A 15,571-nucleotide genomic window follows, 5' to 3' on the forward strand; every position below is an offset into this window, starting at 1 on the left:
CCAGGCGACGGCTCCGCTTCATATTTCCCCTTCCAGCAGGAGGAGGAGGAGTGGTCGGGAGGTGGGGACTCCTCCCGGGGCGGGGAGGGGGCGGCCCCGGCTCTGGGCTGGCGGCAGCGCAGGACAGCGCTCCCACGGCGGGGGAAGGGGCGCTGGGGACCTGCCGGGCGGATCCGCGGGGGCGGGAGCGGGACGGAGCGGACACCGCGCCGGGTGGGCCCCGGGCACCTCGGGGCTTTGCGGCGCTGGGGTGTGCACGGGATCGCGGGGGAGGGAGTGCGCGGCCGGGCCGTCCTCCCGCGGCCGGGCAGGGAGCTGCCGGCTGGGCTGCCGCTCCCGGGGCCGCTCTCTCTTCTCTGGGAGCGCGAAGCGGGACTTCGCCGTCGCGGCCGTAAGCTGAAGAGAAAGCAAGTTAGTGTGCGTCCTCTCTTAGAAGAGAAACCTCTGTGTGGTTACTGCTTTCCGTGTAAATACGGCAGTTTACAAGCTAAAAATGCGTGTCAAGGATGCCTTTGGTGCTGCGCTCTCCTTCACGCATTCCCCCATGTGTGTTCTTGATTAGTTTTGCTTTTTTCTCTGGTCTTCGTTCCTGGTCATGCAAACAAGCATGGACTTAATATAGCTGTGAGTAGCTCCTCCCGGAATTTGATCACGGGACTTTTCATTTGTGATGTCCTCTGGATAGGGACATCACATTTTCCAGTTTGTGTTTGCTCTTGTGGGCTCGGCTGTAGGGCCTCATGGCAAAGAATGTGTAACAAATTTGAGGAAATATTGAGAAGATCAACAAAACTATGTTTTGAACAGCTTAACTGAGCTAAAGTGTTTGCACCTGCATACTTAAAAAGAAATACGAACAGTGTTGATTCCTTCCAAGTCCCTTGAGAGGGAAGAATAAACTTAATCTTCCTCATTTATATAGGGAGGAAACTGAGACAGAAGCACATAAGTGGTGAGTCAGAGTCAGTGCTCTAGTGCCTTGGATTCCCAGGGTTACGCTTGCACCTTCACACAAATGTCCAGCCAGAAGGGATGGTTTCCAGAGCACTTGGTCTGTACAAGCCTGTAGTGATCAGATATCCTCTCAATGACCTGGATAGACATGGACAGAGAAAAGCAACATCCTCCAAGAAACAGGTGTCTGTGAACATGATCAAGTAACACTGGGTAAGGCTGTAAAAATGGCTTTACCCCACGTTCATTGCTTGTCTTCTCCTGTAGTTGCCACAGAGGTGTTTGCCAGGCGAGCGTGTGAGGGGAGGTGATTCACGCTGTAGATGCAGTGCATTTGGAAAAAGCGTTGTGTATCCAGGTCGAAATCCTGATGTTTGTCTGCAGGTTAGTAAGTGAGTCAGATACAGTGAGCAAGGAAAACTACAATATCCACTCAAAATGCAGTACAAGCTTCTGCATTTCTGAATCTTGAGGAGCTGTGAGGTGCTTCAGGTCTGTGTGTGCCAATTGCCTCTTCTAAAAGAAGTCTCTTGCGTGGTTATCAGTAACATACGCTGGGTGTTCAAATGGGTGTTAGAAGGAGAAGGGAAAATGGATGACAAAGGGAAAGTTGGTTGACAATTGTTGTTGGTTGACCAGGGTATTTCTAAGGGGTCCTGCCTGCTGGAAGAAACCAACCTGAAGAGTCTCACATGTTTGGCACGCATGTAGGCATGGCATGTAGGAAGTCTCCTAAAGTAACTTCTGCTATTTACCTGAATATAAAAGGCAGGCCGGTGTTGCTGTGAGCAGTAACGAAGGACTAGGAGTTTTGAATGTAATTGTATAAAAACAGCAACATCCAACAGGAGAGGCTTCTTATAGGCACAACCTGTTTTACCATCCCCAGATCGAGCAACATAATAATTTGCAAAAAGATGAGGCTGAGAATCACCTGCAAAAAATTATATCTTACAAAAGGCAGTTATCGCAGAAGGTCATGGTTTCTCCCCTGGGAAGTGACAGCCCCCTATGGCAGCATCACAAACAGCTTTTCATAAAAGGAAAGGGCAATGCCTTTACTGCTTCACTGGACAACTTTGAAAATTAGGCTCTGCTTGTGATTTACTATCTGTGCAGCTTCAGATGTGGTAATGAAATAAAATGAAATCAATACCTAGTGGAGTCAGATATGGGAGAACTTGCAAAACCAACACAAACTATACTCCTTTTTCCTTGTCTTTATTTTCCTTATTTTTTTTGACATTTTAAGGCTATGTGTTTTGTTTTGTCAGCCTGATGCATGTTATTTTTCTTTAAATATACCCAGTCCTACTTGCTTCATTGCTGTGTCCCTCTTCAAAATGTGCTGTAATGGGAAGCAGCGACAAATAACAGCTCTCTGCTCTTTGATCTAGGCAGCATGTCACATCAGTACTCATTAAAAATGGCATTAACCAATCCAACCATGACTTTCTGAACTGGAGTTCCTGGGGTGTATACCTAATTTAGGTATAGTGTAATATCATTCACAAAGGCATCTCTCATGCATATTCTCAAAAATACCGTAGAGGTCAAAGCATTTCAGAAAGGAAGTCATCAGCAGAAGTTTGCACAGAAAGGAGCTGTTTTGAAACAAAAAACCAAACCCCAAACCTGATGGGAAATGTACTTTGTGGCTGAGGCCCTCTGGAAAAAGTATTAAAATAGGAGGAAAACAAACTTGTTGGACTTGTTGCGTGACACTTCAAAGATCTAGGCATATCAGCATAGCACTTGTCTAGGTAAAGTGCCGACTGGTTGGCTGGCTGCCAATGCCAATCTGGTGGTGAAAGATACTTAAAAGAGGGAGAGGATGGGAAAGAATGGAGGCAGCGAGTGTGTGGGACACTTTACGCTCTGGAGAAGAATGGGATGGGGCAGCACAACTCAGATTTGCTAATGGCTATGTTATGTTTTTAAAAAGAAGGGACGTGAAGATTTGTTGGAAAGGAGTGGAGTGACTAATTTGCAAAGAATCAAGCGTCTGTCAGATTTCTGTGAATTGCCCATGGCAAATTAATCAAAATAAGTAGAGAGAAGTCTTTCTACACATCCAGCTTGAGTTAGAATCCATAAGATGAGCCTGGAGCCTAATTGATACAGAGAAATATTCACTCTGTGGCTTCTTATTGTGGCTTCAGCTGCTTGAGGAAGAAGTTAATCTATTTAACGATGTAAAAGAAGTGGTAATTGGTTTATTTCTTCTTTCAGTCTGAACTGAAAATGCCGTAATTTATGGGGTATAGCAGAAAGGGGGTTTATCCCTTACTTCCTCTATCGGTTTTAAATATTTAGAATAAGGTGTTTAAGCTGCTGATTTTTTTTCTTATTCTTTGTTAAAAGAGTAATTGAAAGAACCTCTGGCAATATTTCCTGAATGTTTGGCTTCCAAATTGTGCAGACTAATTGACCTTCCCTTACCAGAGGTTTGATCTTCAGTGTGGCTACTGAAGCCAGTGGAGTTTTATGATTGTTTTAAGGGATGCTGAATCTGGATTAAGTTTTGTCAAACATGCTACCTGTGGTAAGGCTGTCCTGGAAACTAAGACTCTGAGGTGGAGCAGGTTACTACAGAGGTCTATCCTTTATTGCTCTTCCTTTTTTAGGTAGATAACTGGTTTGATAAGTGTGTTTTAGAAATAAATTTATTTTAGTAATCTAAGACACAATGCACATGTTGAAGTCCTGTTACTTGGAAACAGACATAGAGAGCATAGACCAAGCATAGTAAAATGAAGTTATTGTGGCCATTGTCGATAGGCTCTTTTCTTTCTCTTCAGATACACAAAGAGATGTGCATGCACATAAAAACACAGAGCCCATCTGCTGGAATAGACTTGATGGCTTCACAGAAATGAGGTTGGCTATCTGAATAAGGTTTGTTTAGTTTTTCTAGAATGATTTAAGAAGTAGGTAGTAGGTGGAAATAAAGGTATAAAATGGTGTAAGAGTAGAAAAAAAATCAAAGATTAAAGAGCTCAAACATAGCCAGTGGCTTTTCATAAAATAAGCTCTCTCTTTCTTGTTTCCTCACTTGCTTCTGGCATTTAAAATGTGGTTTTGATTTGATTATTCCGAGGCAAAGAGGAACTTCTCTGTATAGAATTACTTTAATACAACCACGAATTTCATGGTGCTGTTGCTGCAACCAGAGTTTGAGGGCCAGGTCCAGCTCCCAGTGAGCTTGGCTGGGGTCTTGCCATTGACTGGAGCAAGGGATGGCTCAGGCCTTGAGTGAGGCTGTTGGAAACACCAGCTGGGACAGCCAGTGCTCATATGTTGGTGACATTCATCTGGAAGCGCAGCAAACAGGGGCCAAAGGTGTTTCTTCACCCAGCATAGGGGCAGCCATCCTAGCCCTCTGCAGCACTGCCATGCATTCATGGCACTCAAATACCATGAAAATGGGTGTGGTAAAAATGTCTTCATAAATGTTGTTTCACCCTCCTGTTGTTTGCGTGGTGGCTTAGTGATATTGTGACTTAAGAAAAAGAAAACCACCTCAGACAGCTAAACCAGCAGATTGAAAATCTGTTGCAATCTGGACAAAAAATGTCCTTCTTATATCTTCTTTCTCTGAAGAGCCATGCAAAGGGTCAAAGAAATAATAATTTTGATTCCTGAAGACAAAGAAAAACTTCTGGAAAATTTTAAATGCAATTAAAGTTTGAGTTTGATTAATTTCTTAGAGAAAATGGAGGTTCTGGCAATTATTTATAAGCTATCTAGAGAAGCAGATTTCATTCCCAAACTGAAAAATGGAGTAATGTGATCCGCCAATCTTGTGTTTTAAAGTCTCAAGTAGCATCTAATGCACCTGGGAGCTGCTTTCTTAGTTTTTATTCTTCTTGTAGCCCTTTTGGGGCCAATGCTTCTCCAGGTTAATAACATCCTTTGGGAGAAAGGATTTTCATCCCTTACAGAGCCTGTGGTCTTCATTTCACTTGTCAAACTTTTGCAGCAGGGGATGGACAAAGAGTAGGAAACGGAACCTGTTCCAGGCAGTCCTGTTAAAAATAGAGCTGTTCCCTAGCAAGGGGAGGAGGAAACCCTCCTGCCCTTCTGACCACATCTGAGCCAAGTGGCCAGCTGGACTGGGTGGAACTTGAGTGTTGCCTTGAGGGAGCAGGTAGGAATTTTTTTTTCATGGTTTTGTTCAGTGTTTGTATTTGGTGATGGGTCTCTTGCAATGTGCCTTAGATACACAAATGGCCAAACAGAAATTGAAAGTATGACCCGTTTTACAGTGCCCCTGGGTTTTTGTAGCAGCCCTTTGATTGGCTTGTATCCAGTCTCATTCTTGTGCTAAAGTTGGTTATTTCTCAGTGTGATGTTACAGCAGCCACAGCAACCTTAATCTTGCATCGCAGGTCTGACTGTGCTGGTGTTCTGCAGATATCCCAGACATACCCACACTGCAGGCAATTTTTCTGTGTTCATTACAAAGCTGACTTTTGTTCAAAGCATTCAGTGAATTTTAGGCTCTCAAAACCACTCATATGTTCAAGCACTAGTGCGTTTTATCAAAGCTCCTTCTCAAAGGGACCTAACCAACACTCTAAGAATGACATACTGTAGGTGTCAGTGTGGCCACCAAGGGCACAGTTGACTCCAAAGAAATGTAGAAGCATTTGTTTTCCCAAGAATTTTGGAAGTTAGGAAGAGGAAAAGAAGTAAGCAACAACAGAGAGTTATGTTTTCTACTCTTAGCAGCTGATGTGGAACAGACGCCTGGGGCAAGCCTCCGCACTGGTTTGATGTGCAAAGCCAGTGCAAGCCACTTGTTTTCTCAGGGCCTCAGTTTCCCTAACAGTGGGGAGAAGTAACTAATCTGTGAATAATGTAATGTACTAAAAGGAATGTTTGTATAATAAGAACTGTTAGGGTGAGAGCTCACACACAGAGAGAATGGCATTAATATGGCTTTCAATAAGAAATATCTCAGAATGGTTGAGGTTGGAAAGGACCTCTACTGTTCATCTGGTCCAGCTTCTCTGCTCAAACAGGGACACCCAGGGCCAGTTGCCCAAGACCGTGTCCCGATGGCTTTTGAATATGGGAGACTCCATAACCTATAGAGGACAGCCTGTATATACACTGTCTCCGGGTATTCCCAATCAACTACAGTAAGTTTTTAATTCCTTCCATCATTTCCATCTATTTACCAATGTAAAATGTGTCTTATATACATATATTTGTATGGGTGATGTATGTACATATACAATATGTATATATGTATAAAATATGTCTATTTTCTATATGCATAAAGTCTTTGAAACATCTGGATAGTGCATTATCCATGCATATGTGCTTCAAGTCCTTCTGCAGCCAGCCAGCTTGCTGACTGTCTGAATTAAACTGCAGCCTTCCCAGACAATTCTGTCTGCAGCTGTAAGGTGTTCTATAGGTTACCTAAAAGCTGCCAGGTTCTGTAGAAAAACTCTTTATCTGCTAAAAAAATGTTACCTGCATCTTTCTGGAGAGAAGCTCCGAGTTTCTCAGAGCAGTGGCTAAATTACAGTTTTAGGTAATAAAAAGGGAAGAGAAGAAGGAAAGGAAAGGCACCAACCAGATGAATTCTGTCTGATTTCTTTCCTCTCATGTATCTGTTCTTGGTACAAGAAGTAGGTAGATAACAGCCAGGTTTTTGTAAGACAGGTTTGTTTTCTGTGGCTGATGCTATTTAGGGTCTAAAAAATAGCGAGCAAGTAACTGCTCAGAGTAGCAGAGGGCTGCTCTGTTCCTTTTTGTGTCTTTGCCTCTTGGCAACTCTGCCAAGAAGTTGCATGGTTTCTGTGTCCAGAGCATCACAGAATCACAGAATCACTTAAGTTGGAAAAGACCTCTGAGATCATTGAGTCCAGCTTTTGACTCGTCACTACCTTGTCAGTTAGACCAAGGCACTGAATGCCATGGCCGGTTGTTCCTTGAATACTTCCAGAGACGATGACTCTGCCACCCCCCATTCCAGTGCTGAACAACCTTCTCCATGAGGAAAGTCTTCCTGATGTCCAGCCTGAAGCTTCCCTGGTGCAAGATGAGGCTGTGTATGACCTCTCAGCCTATTGCTGGTTGCCTGGGAGAGGAGGCTCATCCCCACCTGGCTACATCCTCCTCTCAGATAATTGTAGAGAGAAATGTCTCTTCCCTGAGCCTTGTCTTCTCCTGGCTCAAGAACCCAAGCTCTCTCCCCTGCTTCTTGTGGGACTTGTTCTCCAGACCCTTCACCATCTTCTCTAGGTGTGCACCAGCACCTCAGTGTCTTTCCTGTATTGAAGGGCCTGGAACCAGACACAGGACTTGAGGGGTGGCCTCACCAGTGCCGAGTGCAGGGGGACAGTCACTGCCCTGTCGTACCTCCTCCCTCCTCTCCTGGCTTTTGTGTTTGGACAAAAAAACCTCTGTGGAGGTACTTTTCTTCCTGCAATGGGAGGAATAACAGCAGGACAGAAGTCCTTTATCTCATCCCCTTTTTTGAGGTCCTGGGAGCTCCAGCACCCCTTTCCCAGCCCTCCTTTCCGCCCCTTCCCTTTGCACTGCTTCCTGGCCTTGCACCAGCAGGAATCGCGGACCTGTGGAGAGTTATAAAACACACCTGGCAAAAGGGACATACTCACACCTGCATTGCCTCGTGTGGTGTGGGGCTCTGTGTGTGGGGTGCTCCAGGAGAGAAACAGAGAGCAAAAGTGTGGACCATGGAGTAGGTAGCCAAGGTGTGGTGACCCTTGCATTGCTGTTTCTCTGTCAGACACATGTGTGCACAAATAAACACCCCATGTGCAGGTGACCTGTGGAACTGTTTTTCCCATTGGAATAATTGCAGCTCCTCCAATTATAATCACACGTGTGTGCGAGTTACTCCTGGCAGATAATTCAGTGATTGTAAAGCTATCAAGTTACTAAAAATATCCCCTTCAGCCTGCTCTTTAATTACTGAACTGTTTCCCATCACATTACAGGATGAAAAAGCACATTTGGTAGTAATTGTCTGACATGAAGGCGTCTACACACAGAGTTCTCTGCTCATCATGCAAGTGTGGTAAACTCCCTGAGATATTTTTATAGGAGGCTTTTACAGAGGTTGCCTCCATTGTGAATCAAGGGGCAGACAGCTGCTGCTGCTTTCACTTTGGTCTCTCCCAGATCTGGAGGAAGCTGATGTGGTCAAAGTGAGCAGCCGGTCGGTGAGTCTGCATTGATGCATGTCTCGGGAGTAGAATTTTCTTCTGAGCATTGTTGTGTGTGAAATGAGAGCAAGCTGCCTGTGGTGAATGGAACTACTTGGAAGGAGGAAGAAGGGGTGAAGTTCGTATCCATATACATCTTGTGCATTTTCATTCTTCCATATGGGGCACAGAGACACAAGCAGTGAACGGGAGCTGACATTTCATTTAAAAAGTGTAAAACTACTAGCTACTCGCTCTAGCTACTGCCTATTTTTATAATTGTATATTATGAATATAGACAGTAACATGACTACTGGTTTCTGGCAATGCCACAGGGTCCACGTTCCTATGGGCTAAAAACTCCAAGGAATATGGGAGGAGGGGAAGAGGAGCACAGATGGCTGGATGTAAAGGGCCCTCTACAATGTGCTCCACTACTCTCAGGCTCTCTCTCACTTGAACATTGGGACTGGAAAACCAAGAACTCAAAAGAAGTGAATTTGGTTGCTTATGTGCTTTCTTTCATGGTTGGCCATTACCAAACTGTTGTTACTCATTTTCTTACTGTTTGACATGAGTCTGTAGCTATTTATGAACTTCCCAAGCCTTATTTGATGTGCTTATGCTTGGTTTTGGACATCTTAACAGTATAGAACCTTGCTCTGAAGAGCTGTGCATTCCTTATTCACTGGCAAAACGCCCTAGATATGAGCACTGGGAATGGTTCCTAGTGTGATAAGCACTTCTACGGCCCAAGGTGTATCCTTTAAGGCCTTTTAATAGATACCTACTTTATTCTCTTAGCTCTGTCTTGTCTCTGTTCCAGGTCAGCCTTCCCAGGGCATCAGTTCAGCTCTTATCCCAGGGACAAAGAGATGGTTGGCAGTCCTTAAATAAAGGATGGCAATTAGCCTACGTTTTGCCAGCATAGACAACCCACTGTGCTCCCTTACAACCTTACCCACTCTGTGATTCTGTGATTCTTTGGTGATGACAATATTTATCTTTTTACTTGTTATGTTTCCCAGCAAACCTCTATCACTAAGTACCAGGTTGTTCCAAGTTTTGTCCAGGTTTATACAGTGCAGAAGTTTTCTACTGCAGTCAGTGGGAGTTTTGCCTGTGATTTCAACAGAAGTAGGGTAGGTTGTAGGGCTAGTGACAAACCCTTTATAGTTCAGTCTGAAAGCAAGTGCAAACAACTAGAAGAAATCTCTTAATAATTTGCATGTTGAAACTTACATTGCATAAATGTGCCATTAATATCATTAATATCTTCCTGGAGATAAGATGCAATGAACTTCTTTGAAGATGAATTGCTCAACTCACCCTTGGCATGACTTCAGTGGAATCTCACCCACCTCTGACAGTGATTGATTTCGTCTGGAGCACTTTCCTCTGGGAGTCCAAGATGTCTATCTTTTCAAATCCACACAACGTAACATCAGAGAACTCAGGAGCAGGACTCTCAAGTTCCAGTACTAGCTCAGCCATGAACTAGCATTATGCTGGTTATCTCATTTAATTTCTCTGGGCCTTGCCTTAATCATAAATCTCATAGGCATACTTATTTCTTGCAAAACTTATCAGAATCTCACTTTGAAAGGTGTACTCATGAAAAATTTAAATATTCACAAATTAAATGCCTCTAAAATAATTTGCAAGCAGAGAAGGAAATCCATTCCCACAAATAGGAAAGGAGGAGATGTTCCCTAAGGCTGTTGTATACATTTTTGGTCATGGCTAATATGGTAGAATAGCAAAGAAATATTCTTGGTGTGTTTGTTTGCAACGGAAAGGAGAACCTGTTCTCAGCTTTTTCTGTTGTATTGGTGCTTATCTGTGTATATGAAAATTAAAAGCATTACTTCAGTAGCAGGAAAAGTGGCAACAGTCCAGGCTTGAACATGAGTTGTGAAAGGCTGCATTTAAAATTTGTCACATTTGATATGGGACGAAAAATTCTCTATGCAAATGTTAGTTTTAGAAAACAATGCTAACATTGTAATCCTTTATGTTAAGTGAACTGCTGGCTTTCTTTAACCCACTTTTATGCCTCCTTGATGCTGGCTCTGATCTATTTAGGGTCTGAAGTGGCTTTAGGTGGTCATTTTCAAAGTCCAAAAGTTTTAATATTTTGAAGGCTTTGCCTCTTGCCTCCAAGAAGGTATGAATGAGAGTGGGAATGGCACATTTCCATAGTCTAAGTGTCAAGGAAATTTGCCCATATTGCAGCAGTGCAACATGCACTTTAAGAGTGGAGTCCTTTGCTTTTGTACCTCCTCACTTTTCATACCTTCAATTTTTATTGTAGGTACTCAGGCTCCTTTTTCTTTCTGTGATGGTAACACCAAGGGACCCGTGGTCTCATCTGACTTATTCTTAACAGAAGGGCTTTATTTAATAGTGCAGTCACTTGCTGCTGAAGCTGAAAGAACCATTACTTGTCTAAACAGTCTCAGACACTTGGACACAGCAAAGACAATTCAAAACATCCACAGGCAAAAAAATTATTATAATGATAGAGGGAGTGGCACCTCCGAGGTATGGTGGCATTTAACACTTAGAGAGATCTGTTAACAAGAGAAGTTTTATAAGCTGTTTGTAAAGAAATATCTATCTGCTGGTGAAGAACACTTAATAAATCGCTGCAGTTGAAGAAATGCTAGGTAGATTGGGATACAGTTTATCATACAAACTACACTGTATTCTCCTGTTACTATTTCTCTGCTGCATGTGAATATTAGTATTAAAATACTTAAGGTGTATTTTAGAGTCTACTCATATATATATATATATATGTACATACAAACACACATATATATGTGTCTATGCCAAATTCTTTTATGTCTGAACTGTAGATTGTGTCACAAGATTAAACAGCTTGTTTTTGTAAAAGTAAAATAAAACATCTGTTTGGAAGGGCCCTGGCATTTTAAGAAATTTTTTGCAGGCTGGATCTGCATTCAATGAACATTAACCCACATAAGTTTTTATAATTATTTCAACTCAAATAATCTTATCACATACATTCAGAAACTGAAGTTAAAGGATCTGTTGAACTTAAGCAATAGCTTTTCCTGAATTGCAGTTGTTAAGTTCGTGTAGCTTTCTCTGTTGTAGTCTGTTTTCGCTGGTATCTAATTTTCTGAGCTGCTTTAGTCAGCTCTCTGTTTGAAGGTGAAATATGTTTTTCAATGATTTAAGCAAGAAATGATTCGTTTTCACCACTTCTGTGAAATGCCAGAGAAAAAATTTGCCTTACTTACCATAAAATCCTGCCTGTGAAGCTACTGAAGAGGACTGGGGATAAAATAGGGGACCTGGGGATCATAGCCCTTCTTATACAACCAAGCATCTTTAAGAAATATTTATTAAACATACAGGAAAATGTGACTCCATCTGAGGAATTAAAATTAACATTTAAAATCGGCATTACTTATCTCAGGTCTAACAATCAGGTCTTGGTATCCATCTTTCCGGGATGCTCAGCAGCGTTTTGTCTACAAGACATCCTTGCTCCTCAGACTGAAATGATTCCAGATTCTGTTCAGTTCTGTTTCGTGATGAGCAGAGGATATATTTACCCATCTGGGACAATCCCTTTATGATCTACCAGGGAAAAACACGTTGTAATTGCTGTGCTTTCTTAGTGCTGTTGATACAGATTGGCTGCCTGATGTACTGCTCAGCAGCAATGGAACAGCACAGCGGGTGGAGGCCTGCTTCTCCTCTGGAAATCAGATCACTTCATGTTGCAACGTAATTTCTCAGTCCTTTCTGTATTCCCCTCAGATAAGATAGCTCAGATTTGAATGCTTGCTCTGGGAGCAGGGCAAGGACAAAGAAAACTGTTGTCTTTTCATCAACATACCACAATCTGTGTCAGAGCAAAGAAATGTGGGCTCTGAAAGGGAAAGGTTTTTTACTTTATCTGCCTGAGTAGAAATGAAAGCAGAAGAATAGCAAGTTGCAGTTGTGAAAAATGTCGCAGTTTTCCAGCTATAATTGTCCCTCAGTAAAACCCACAAACTGGGAAGCATGAGTGATCCAGTTGTACGGGCATTTCAGCATGGAGCAGGCTGGGTGTCAATGCTGTGTGCTTTTCCCTTTTGCAGGTGGGCTCGGTGGGGTGGAGGGGCTCCTGCAGCCCTTCCCACTTTGTATGGCTCCTTTTGCATGGCTTGTTGCACGCTACCTCGGGGCCTTGGAAAGATCATCATGTTTAAGCACCTCAGAGTTCTTAGTGATCTCGTGTGACTCTAGGAGTAAGCCTGTTCAGTCTTCCACACAAGGCTGTGGATGCAATTATGTTGGACCAGGTTCTGGACCTTGTAAGTGTACAGATATGGAGGAAACAAACACAGATATTAGCTTTTAGAAGAGCAGAGCTCTAAATGCATACCATATTAGTCTACACAGGCAGGTGGAGGTCCTTTAACATTGTTATGCATCCAAACAATTGCACTAGATTTCCATTGCTTGCCCTCCTATCCCTATTCTCATGTTCCCTCAGCCACACAGACTAAACATTCAAAGCATAGAATTGCTGTTTTTCAGTTTTAGGCCCCCTTCTTTCCCATATGCTTTGTGTTTTGCCTAGGCAACTGGTTAAGACTTTAGAGGCTGCTTATTAGCATCCATGTAGATGTAATTTAACTGTCTTTTATTCCAGTCATGCTTTTATTTCAAATTTTAAAAGATAGTGGTACAATATTAAAAAGAAACAAAGAAAAAGAATATAACACGTGATCCCTTTCAGAAAAGACAAATTATTCTATGAAATGATGGTCCACGGTGCAAAAGAAATCAGGCTATTAAAGAATAAGAACTGAAAAATGGAACCAATGAATAATAAGTATCAATGTCCAACAAATATTAATCTACAGACTAGGCACCACAGACAAAGTTTAGGCTCCATTCTTGCATGTTCTTATGTTCCTGAATAATCTAATATCTATGGGAATTGTCTATGACTTTGTCTGGAGGATGTGGTTCTGTGTGAACAACTCTGCTCCTTGGAATAAGGCGATGTATCCATTTCACTGTTAGAGCTGTAGGTAAGTGGCACTAAAGCACTGAATTAAATTCAATCAGATTAAAATGTTCTCGTAATAACCTTAAGGCATAGGTAAGCCTTATCATGTACATTCAGGAAAAGATGAGGCACACCATAAATTTTCATGCACGTACTCTGTGGGCCAGGCAGCTAAATTAATTTTGAGTCAGGTCTGTTTCCTGTCTTTGTTAAATGTATTGGATCCAACAGTGGGGCACACGTGCTTTTAATGCGGAATGAAGCAAGATCCCATGTCCACATAGTTTGTTTCTGATGAAATCTCATCTTATAGGTTTGTAAACATTGCTATTTCTCTCCTGGAAACTCCCAGCACTGTGCATAATTTCATCAATTTCTCGCATAACCATTTCTGACACAGCACGTACTCGGGCATGCAGCACACGCACACGTCGCACTTGGTGGGGCCAGCAGCAGCCGTGCTCTCACGAAGGGATGGACTTGCTTTTGCTAATAGGGACTTTGGCCAGCACACGTGGCAGGGGCAGAGCTGTGCCTCTTGGTAGGATACAGGCTGTCCCCTGAGGGCACCCTGCTGGGGCTGCCTGTTCCTCCGCTGTGGCTGCTGGCACCTCTGGGACCAGGACTGCCCTGCCCTCATGGTGGGAGCTGGGAAGTTTGGCCCAACCTTCCTGAAGATGGGGTCTGTGATTTAACAAACAGGTCCTTAGAGAACTGAGCTGCATTTTTTAGTTTTGGATGCTTGTTTCTATCTGGGAGAGAGGTTGCTTCTTCTGGTCAGCACAAGCTGGTCTCTGGTGATCCTGACCAGGGAACTGATCTGCCCAATAAATAAGCACTCCTCAGCCCAGGGACCTTTTAGCGCGAGGAGATCATGCTCACACCAGTATGGTGGTAGGAAAGACTGGCCAAGGATTAGGTGGTATCCCAAGAGACATACTCCTTGGGGAGAAAGAAGAGGGATGCCAAGCACTTGAGTCCTGGAGTGCAGGGAGTTCCAGCTGAAATGGACTTGCAGTGCATCATGTCAGTTCCATTTTAAACAATTTTTGTTTAACACCTTTGTTCTCTCGTCGGTTTTCCAGAGTTGAGTATAGAAAGGCAAAAATATTGATTGTATTTTCTGTCTTTTTTAATGACCTTTTTCTTTTCAATGTGAAGAAAAACATAAATAAAGATAAAGAGAAGATCAGGACTTTTCTTGTGCTTTTGAAGTAGCAAATGTCAAAGCTTTAAAAAAGCAATAAAAAAAGGAATCAGTTGGGATTGTTTAAAAAACACAATCATCAAAACTCTATGTTTACAAAAATAACATTTTTTTATTGAAGAAAACCCTATTTAATTGAAAAAATGCCCTCACATTGACTGAATTATACAATGCTTTGGTGACAGTTGCAGAAATGAAACACATAAAATTTAGTTCTTCATGTCAAGCAGGCCACGCTGTCCCATACTTTTCCAAGCAGAGCTAATTTTTAGTGCAGGATGTCTCACTAGCATGAAAGGCCTGTTTGAGAGCCTTCTGAAAAGCTGACATTTGGAATGAGTCCAGGATAAGTGTTGCTGACCCTTTTAAGGCTGGATATTTATTAAGTAAGCCCAGAGGATTTTTAGCTTGACCCTGTCAAATTTAGCAACAAGGATTTTTGTTGGATGTTCTGTTGTTGCTGTGTTGGTGTTTTTGCTTTCAGTGTGTATAAATAAATTTAAAAGTATCTTTTTTGAACAAATGGTGGAATGTTTGCTTGTAAGTAAACAAGACAAAATGTTCACAAGCCCTGATTTTTTTAATCACAGTTGGACTAGCTTGAAAATACTGTACTTCATCTTGACAATCAAGTATATCTACCTGTTTCCTCCATAATATCTCAAGCTTTTTCTAAATAAAAATCTTTAATGGCTTTTCTTTACCTTGGGGTACAAAATCATCCAAGGTTGCTATTGAAATATCGTATAGGCATTTATAATGTATATCATTAAAGCAGGATTATTTTATGGGTTTGGTTATTTGTTTGTTTCAGTTTTCTGTGTTGTTTATTTGGGGTTTGGCTTGGTTTTTTTGTTTTTGTTTTTAAAGTTGAAATATTTTGCTTTGGCTTTAAATTTACAGATTGGGTTCAGACCAACCTATCCCTTGGTCATTCTTCTCTGACAAGTCATGCTGATTAAGTGCCCAAAGCATGGGGCATCAGGTGCTCTGGGATTAATTTATTCATTTTCTTTACACCACGTGTACTTTGCATGTAAATGTCAAAGTCTGCAAAATTTGTCATGCAACTTGTGCAGTTCTCCTTGACATCAATACTGTTCTGTTTCCTTATCAGTGGCTGGGATGTTCCTCAGGTGACTCCAGAGAAGATTTATCTCCAGAAAGCTCCTCTTCTGTAACAGA

The sequence above is a fragment of the Prinia subflava genome, chromosome 1 (genome assembly GCF_021018805.1).
Source record: "Prinia subflava isolate CZ2003 ecotype Zambia chromosome 1, Cam_Psub_1.2, whole genome shotgun sequence".
In the NCBI taxonomy this organism is placed as follows: Eukaryota; Metazoa; Chordata; class Aves; order Passeriformes; family Cisticolidae; genus Prinia; species Prinia subflava.